Source organism: Acipenser ruthenus, chromosome 11 (genome assembly GCF_902713425.1).
Source record: "Acipenser ruthenus chromosome 11, fAciRut3.2 maternal haplotype, whole genome shotgun sequence".
NCBI lineage: Eukaryota > Metazoa > Chordata > Actinopteri > Acipenseriformes > Acipenseridae > Acipenser > Acipenser ruthenus.
The window spans coordinates 30953652-30961233 of record NC_081199.1 but is presented as its reverse complement, the minus strand read 5'-3'; positions in this window follow the sequence as shown (position 1 = coordinate 30961233).

Sequence of the window (7582 nt, the reverse complement as noted above, 5' to 3'; positions counted from 1 at the left end):
ACTTTTCATTCATCAATACGTCTGTCTGTCTGTCTGTACATTTATCCAACCGTATGTCACTCTTACATTTTTGCATATATCTGGAATACTGCTTATTAAATTGGGATGAAAGTTGATATTAACATTATTTAGTGTAAATTATTGGGAGTATCATTTTGTTTGGATTTATGTCATTTTTACATGTATCTTGAGAACACAATAATTCAACATACTTTAAATTTGTCATTTTTAATATACTTAACACCTTGTGTGCTTACCTATTGACATGTCCAGATCTTAAATATCACTCATCTAATTTTTATTAAACTATTCATTGCCATTATTTGCATGATGTTGATATTACTCATGGTCATCAACTTTTTTTTATCATACTGTTAGCTCAAATTTAGATTTTAAAGCAGTGGCAGGGGATATTGGTTTTATTAGTAAGGGAAGCAGTTTGTTTCTGTTTAGATCATTTAAAAAGCTCCTTTTATGTTAAAAACTGCCATTTCTATCACATATCTCCAACTTCGATCGTAAGAAAAAACGGTCTTTGTATTAAAACTGACTTGTCTTCTCAATCTTGTTTTGCTACACATAAAATAATTGTTGCTTCCTGCATTGAAAGTCAAATAAAGGTAGCATGTCTGTGGCATTGAGCTGCTGCAGTGCCAGGTAACACAGACAACCCTATATTCCCAGTGTCATGTTGCATTATTCTCTGCTCTGTTTTACACATAATATACAAACGGTCTTTTGAAATATGCATGAGGCTCATGATGCCTGTACTAAAAATAAACTAAAACTGGGAATACATTGACAGCTATGTTATTGAGCTCTCCTTGAATTTTTGTTGTCATGGCAGTCACAAATCTTCCTCAAGTAAGTCAGGTCTGTCATTTATTAACAGAGACATTAAATAACTCCAAATTGTTTGTAAATCAACCACTAGGGCTGAGCTAATATTAATAACAATTATAATAATCACCCAGCTGGGTTATTGAGTGAGTGACTGATAGAAACCATTAACTAAATATATTTCAACACTGGGATCAAAGAAATACCAATAATAAACAATCCATTAGGATTAAATGTGGAACTTTTATTAATTAAACACGTATCTTGAATATGTACCTGCGGGGGTGTAAATACATAAATAATATTGACATGTGTCTAAAATGAACTAAACAATTTGCTTTTCACTTTCTTGTACAAACATTTCCATGAAGTCTTATAAAATGAGATCTTTATTGAAAAGAACATAATATTGCTGTTAATAATATCATTCAAATGTATAACCTGAGTAAGTTGTTATTATTATTATTATTATTATTATTATTATTATTATTATTATTATTATTATTATTATTATTATTATTATTATTAATGTCTTGTGGCTTTTTCAACATTTAAATGTACAACAACAAGCACTTTTTTATTGAAGAAAGATTGCATGAATAAACAGTTATACATCATACAAATTATACGATGACAGTTCAAGTGAAATATGCACAATTTCATATCTGCAGCAATGTTAAATATGTGAAATTGTGCACAACTAATAGCCTGCACAGTTTATTTGGGTTATCTTTCATCAATCCTCTTAATTTAACATTTTCTCAAGGCTCAAAATCCCCTTTGGAGCATAGCATCAGGCTCAGAATAAATATACAGTCCAGCATCTGGTTGTGCAATTCATCCACTTTTGCAGGTTGTACACTAAAGATTCCTGCGCCGTTTTGTGATGTTTGCTATGATTCTCGGTTGTTCTTGTTACACTTGCCACTTGTTATAATTATCACTCTCTGTTTGTTTTTGTTTTTTTTTACATTTCAATATTTTCTGTGTTAGGGTACTTTTGACCTTGTTCAGGACATGCTCTTTTGTTGCTTGCCATAGACATACTTAACTGAGGCTGTAGCAGTTAAAGTGTCTTAGTGTCTTCATTGAAGTAAGAGCCTGTGCCATCCACAGCTATGCATTGCAAGAAAAGTGGTGCTGGCTGGGATATAGTCACTGGACCAGTGCATCCAATTATTGTGACCTACAGTGTACTAACATTTTACCAGCAACCAAGTGGTCCTTTAAAAATAAAACATTTAAAAACAACAATTTCTGTGATCTCAACAATTGATTTTGTTATACAGCAATAGTGGTAATGAATCATATTTTATATTTATTAATTTTCCACACCTAATACCAAACTATATTATATCAAGAGGGGGCTGTTATATATTACACTGTGTGAAGCAGTGAGGAAGCTGGTAATTGGCCATATATCGGTAAGGGTGTCCGTAATCCATAATAAAGTATCTTAAGCATAGTCCAGGGTTATTCCCTGGTGTTTTCTGTGTTAACTAACATTAATCATATAAATATCTAATTCTTTGCAGAGTAAACTAGACATATGTCCCTATGTAAAGCTATCAGATTCATGGTTACAAATCCAGCATTAATAGTTATCTATTGAACCACTAATGCACAATAAATACCCACATTTATTTTTCTGCTTTCTTGGTAAAGGGTAAGTGGATCAATTAGAGAGGCCTACAAGTTCAGCATCTTTACATGTAGCATCAATTGTTGAGTTCAGCTGAAGAGGGTCCCCTACATTATCTCCAATCTGTTTACTTCACTTTTGGACCAAAAGCTGAGCTCATTAAGGCTGGCTCTTTTGAAATATGCAACCTTGGCACACTCTTCTCAATTACTAATGGCCCTGAATTGATTTTTAATTAGTTACCGTTTTGGATAGCATCCAATTAAAAGATAGCACTATAAATAACTAACTGTTTGCACTGGCATGCAGATTACTGAAGTTACCAACAGGGTAGGAAAAGTTTTTCACTTCGACTAAGGATCTCATGTGCTCTTTGATGTCATCTTCATCATCAATCTCACCGTGGACAGGATCCAAAAAAAACTGGCCGCACTTTTGAAAAAAAGTAGTGCTATTCTACGCATTTCTGCAGGGGCTTTGTTTATATTAGGGGAATAAGGTGTATAGAAAATCCTTGATATGTGTGGCAATGTCTCTGACCTTCACGCCATCCTTAAAAATGAAAAATATTGTTGTATTAGCATAAATAATACATGCTAAAACTTTACTCAATAATGACTGCATCTTATTGTCATAAGAAATAAAACACAGTAGCCATACTTCACTTTTCCATAAAGATCAATTTTTCCAGTACAGTTGAAACATATTGGGGAAACAGACAGAGCACTGAACAAATATTTTATGTATATTTCATTGATCTAAGTGCAGATTTAAAACCACTGTTGTTTAAATCATTAAAATACAACTCTTTGTGCTGTTTTGCATAACCAAGAAGAGTCACATGGGGCACTGTATTATTCTATTTTTTTAAAATGTTCCATCCCTTGAAGGATAGAAAACATGAAATATCTTATACCTGATGGAAGAGGTACAGGGATGAGGGTAAGCAACTACCTTAAGAATGAGCAGAGCCATGCAGCAGCTACAAGCACAAATGCAATGTCAACCACAAAATCAACAGTGCACACTCCACAGCTCCCCCCATTCTCAGAAACACCTGCGGCAAGATGAAGGCATGAAAGCAAAACCCATGGGGCTCATAAAATATTGTGTGTGTGTGTGTGTGTGTGTGTGTGTGTGTGTGTGTTTGTGTGTGTTTGTGCGTATACATGTGTGTGTGCATGTGTGTTTAAGAAAGCAAGTTTAGCCACAAAAGGAAAACAACAACACTGATGGAGCAAAATAATCACTAAAACAGGAAGACTAAATTAGATGTGTTTTTTTTTGTGCAAACATTAACCGGCATATTGACAAGAAATGATGAAAGTAATTAACAGCCAAGTGAAAAACACGATAGAAGTTCACTAACTCTTGATAGCTGATAGTCAAACAAATGAGAAGTAACTGTAATTTCATCCATGAATCAGAACAATATTTAGAGTTACAATGTGGTTTCACCAATAAGGTAAGCTAGTTCCTTCTTCAGTCCTTTGATTAACAACTGTATATGGGAGTATAATCAGTTAGGAAGGGGTAGTTGTTTTCAACAGTAGTTTAAAAATGTGATGTTCAGTTTATACAGTTGTAGAAGATGTAATATGCCTTCATCAAAGTTCATCGAAATACAAAACATATTTCACTTTTTTGATCTATAAAATAACCCGGTATGCCATAACAAAATGTAATTTATTATAACCAATAATACAATTAATATAGAACAGCTAGTCTTTTACATGTAACTCTCCTTTCCAGATATGGGCTATCCAACCAGAAGCCCCAAAACAGTATGGGAGTCAGTTGCTGCAATACAGAATGTACAGAAGGCTTTTTCAGTTAAAATTTAAAATAGGAGCTACATTAGAAAAGCATGATCCCATTAACAACTACCAGGAGACAAGATTTGCTGCTTCTAGGTGATAGTTGCATCACGTGACCACCTTTGTATTCGGCAGCAATAATTCACTGGCTGCATGCCGGGATTGATCCCCGTCAGGGTATCCCCAGAGGAGACTCTGCACGGAGCAGACTTTGATCTGCAGATTAATGCAACAGGGATCACCAGCCTTTGTCTCCATCCAGCCGCTTACGTCCCTAAATTTGTATCCAGCAAAGGTTGAGTCCCATGTTTATTTGGGTAATGAATTGCAGTAATTAATGCATGCATTGATTCTTCTCCAGTGACTTCTCCAAAGGCCATTCGGATTTTAAATTTGGGGATGCATTTAGTTTTGTAATATTAGGGAAGACAAATACAATAGGTGTAACACAAATGCAATGTGTGGGAGAGGACAAGCAGCAGGGTTATTGTTCTATGAATTGTGTTTTGAATGCATTCATAAAGTCTCTCGATTCAAAGGCATTGTATATTCCAAGCACTGGGTAGCTGTTCTTTTTTCCTTCTCTCTGACGATAATTAAAATGCTAATCCTGAGAGGGAAATGGGCAAGAAATAAAACCATTTGCTATTCAGCCCTTTGCAGCCCCAGTGGCACACTAATAACCTGAAATGCAATTTTATTTAGACAAGGCAGTAGCTGCTGTCAAGTGAATTACCATATAATTGCCAGAAATTATGATCTTGCTAATCAATGAAATATTTGGGCATTAGACCAGCATGCAAAAGAGGAGATTCCATAGTAGAGGCAAAGATTGAATATTAAATACAGTTTTTCACAAAATAACATTAGCATATACCGTTTATTGCTCAATTTCCCAAAAGACCACCCATAACTTGTTCATTATTATTATCATTATTAGATAACAGCCATTTAAAGTTAGGAATTCAGATTGATTACTAACCTTGTTATAAATACCTGTCATCTCAGCCAAGGTAATTGCTTTTCATTTGAAATAAGAGATACTAACCAATACTGTAATACAAAAGCCAAGTGAACTCCAAAAGGGGGTCTCTTTATTTTCGACCACCATTGTGTTAACATTTGGCTTTGCATCATGCTACAATCCTTACTACGGGACCAACATTAATGGTGAGCTTCCACCAGCTCGTTTATAATCTTGACTAACACATAAAATGTAGCTGAAGGACGAAAATGTGAAAGAATTTAACTTTTTTATTTTTATTAATCTGCTTTTCATGATTAAGCTGCAAATAAAAAAATGAGTCAATGCTTTGAATGTATTGGTTACCATTTGAGTAATAAGAAGTCTTTTTATTGCAAAACTTATGACTTATGATTATTCAACAGTATTTATCTTTTTCTCCCTATTGACCAAATTGAAACCCAACCAGTAATGAGACCACCAACTACATAATACAGTGGATGTTTTTAAAGTGTTCAGGTTCAGAAGAAAAGAGCGACCTTAATACGAAATTCATTAATCTCTTGTCGAATATCCTCATGGAGAGTTCAACTAATACAAAGCAATCAAAACAAGACACATCACTATATTTTACAGATGCTGTACCTCCATCCCAACATATATCAAAGCAATAGATTAGTCACTAGTGTGGCTATTCAGTTTTAATATTACATAACCTTTGAATGACCTTTAAATGTATTTAAGGTTTAAGCCTGCCACTATCTAATCTAATTTCCAAGAGTGTACTTAAATATAACAGTAACTTAAAATGAAAGGAGTGGTAATCAAGGCTTTAAAATGTTCTTACCTCTTATTAGCACTGGCAACATTACGACTGGTTCCCCTTTTCTTGTTCTTTTTGCTTGATATTTTTACTTTAATTTAGGATATTGCCATATTTCTAATACAACACTGTAAATGAAGTACTTTTTACAGCCTTGTGAACTGTAGATCAACCTGCAGAACAGGTACCAGGAGACAGAAGTTAAATTTTCTAAAATCTATATGATTCTGTGTTTAACAAAGTCATGATTTTTGATTATTTTAACACTGCAAATAAGAGGTGATCAAGTGGATTGTAAAGTCTGAGATATATGGTATTGTTCTATGGTATTGTTCCATTAAGACCACATATATATATATATATATATATATATATATATATATATATATATATATATATATATATATATACACACTTAAAAAAAGAAGCATAATTGAACATTAACATTGTATTACTCTAAAGATCAGGGTAATAACGTTCTTGCCAAAAGGGATGTGGTTCCTTTAAAGCAGGTTTGCAATTACTCTGCTATCTGTAATTCCGTTCCAGCGTGTGCAGCAATGAATAGGAGCTGATTGCAGAGCCCACACAAACACGAGGAGAACCTGATTAACCTTTCACTGACTCCCAGCACCATGTGATACCCAAGCCTCCCTTCCTCTTAGCAAGATAGCTGTGGAAGAAGATGTTAAATGTAACCTCTGGCGCAATGATAAATTGACAATAAAAAAAATTCAATGGCCTAGTAATTACCAATCACTTTGGGCATCGGCAACATTTTTCAGCTCTGTCACTGCGCATTGGCACGGAGGCTTCAGCTCAAATTCTCTCACTCTTCCCTCTTTTTTAACTTTGTTTTCATGATGCAGATTAGATCTGCCACCCCATTACAGATTCATTTTCCTAATTTTTCATGTCTGCGCTGTGCCCCATCTGCACAGGGCTGATAATTGTGGGGCCCAGCCCCGATGATTAACATCAGCAGAATTAATTATGCCTGCCATTAAGGCTCCCGGTTGCACATGGTGATCAAGAAAAATGAAGTTTCTCCTGGGCTTCTAAATCATCTCACCTTCAAGGAGAGTGATAGTGCACAGACAGCTGAACCGCAGGGTGTACCGTCTACATTCTGAACTAAACAAGTGCCATGCCTCCTTCACAGAACACTTTCATTTAAGATGATTAGTGCTCACTTTTATGAGAATCAATTATGTTACTTATAGAATTGTGTAACAAAGCTGAACAGTGGCTCTGCAGGGGAAGGCCAATGACAAATGTCATTGAGTTAAAGCTCTAAGCTTATCCAATAAAAATTCAGAGTTGTAGAATACATTTCTTCGGGATAATCTCATATTGTATTGCAGGTCAGGTGCAACTCCTTCACTGAGGTACACATATGTGAATATCTGCCACAGTAACATCTATTATATCATCGTATTACTGTAAATATGTCTTTACTGCAGTGAAGGATCATATGTCTCTCCAACTCTAGTACC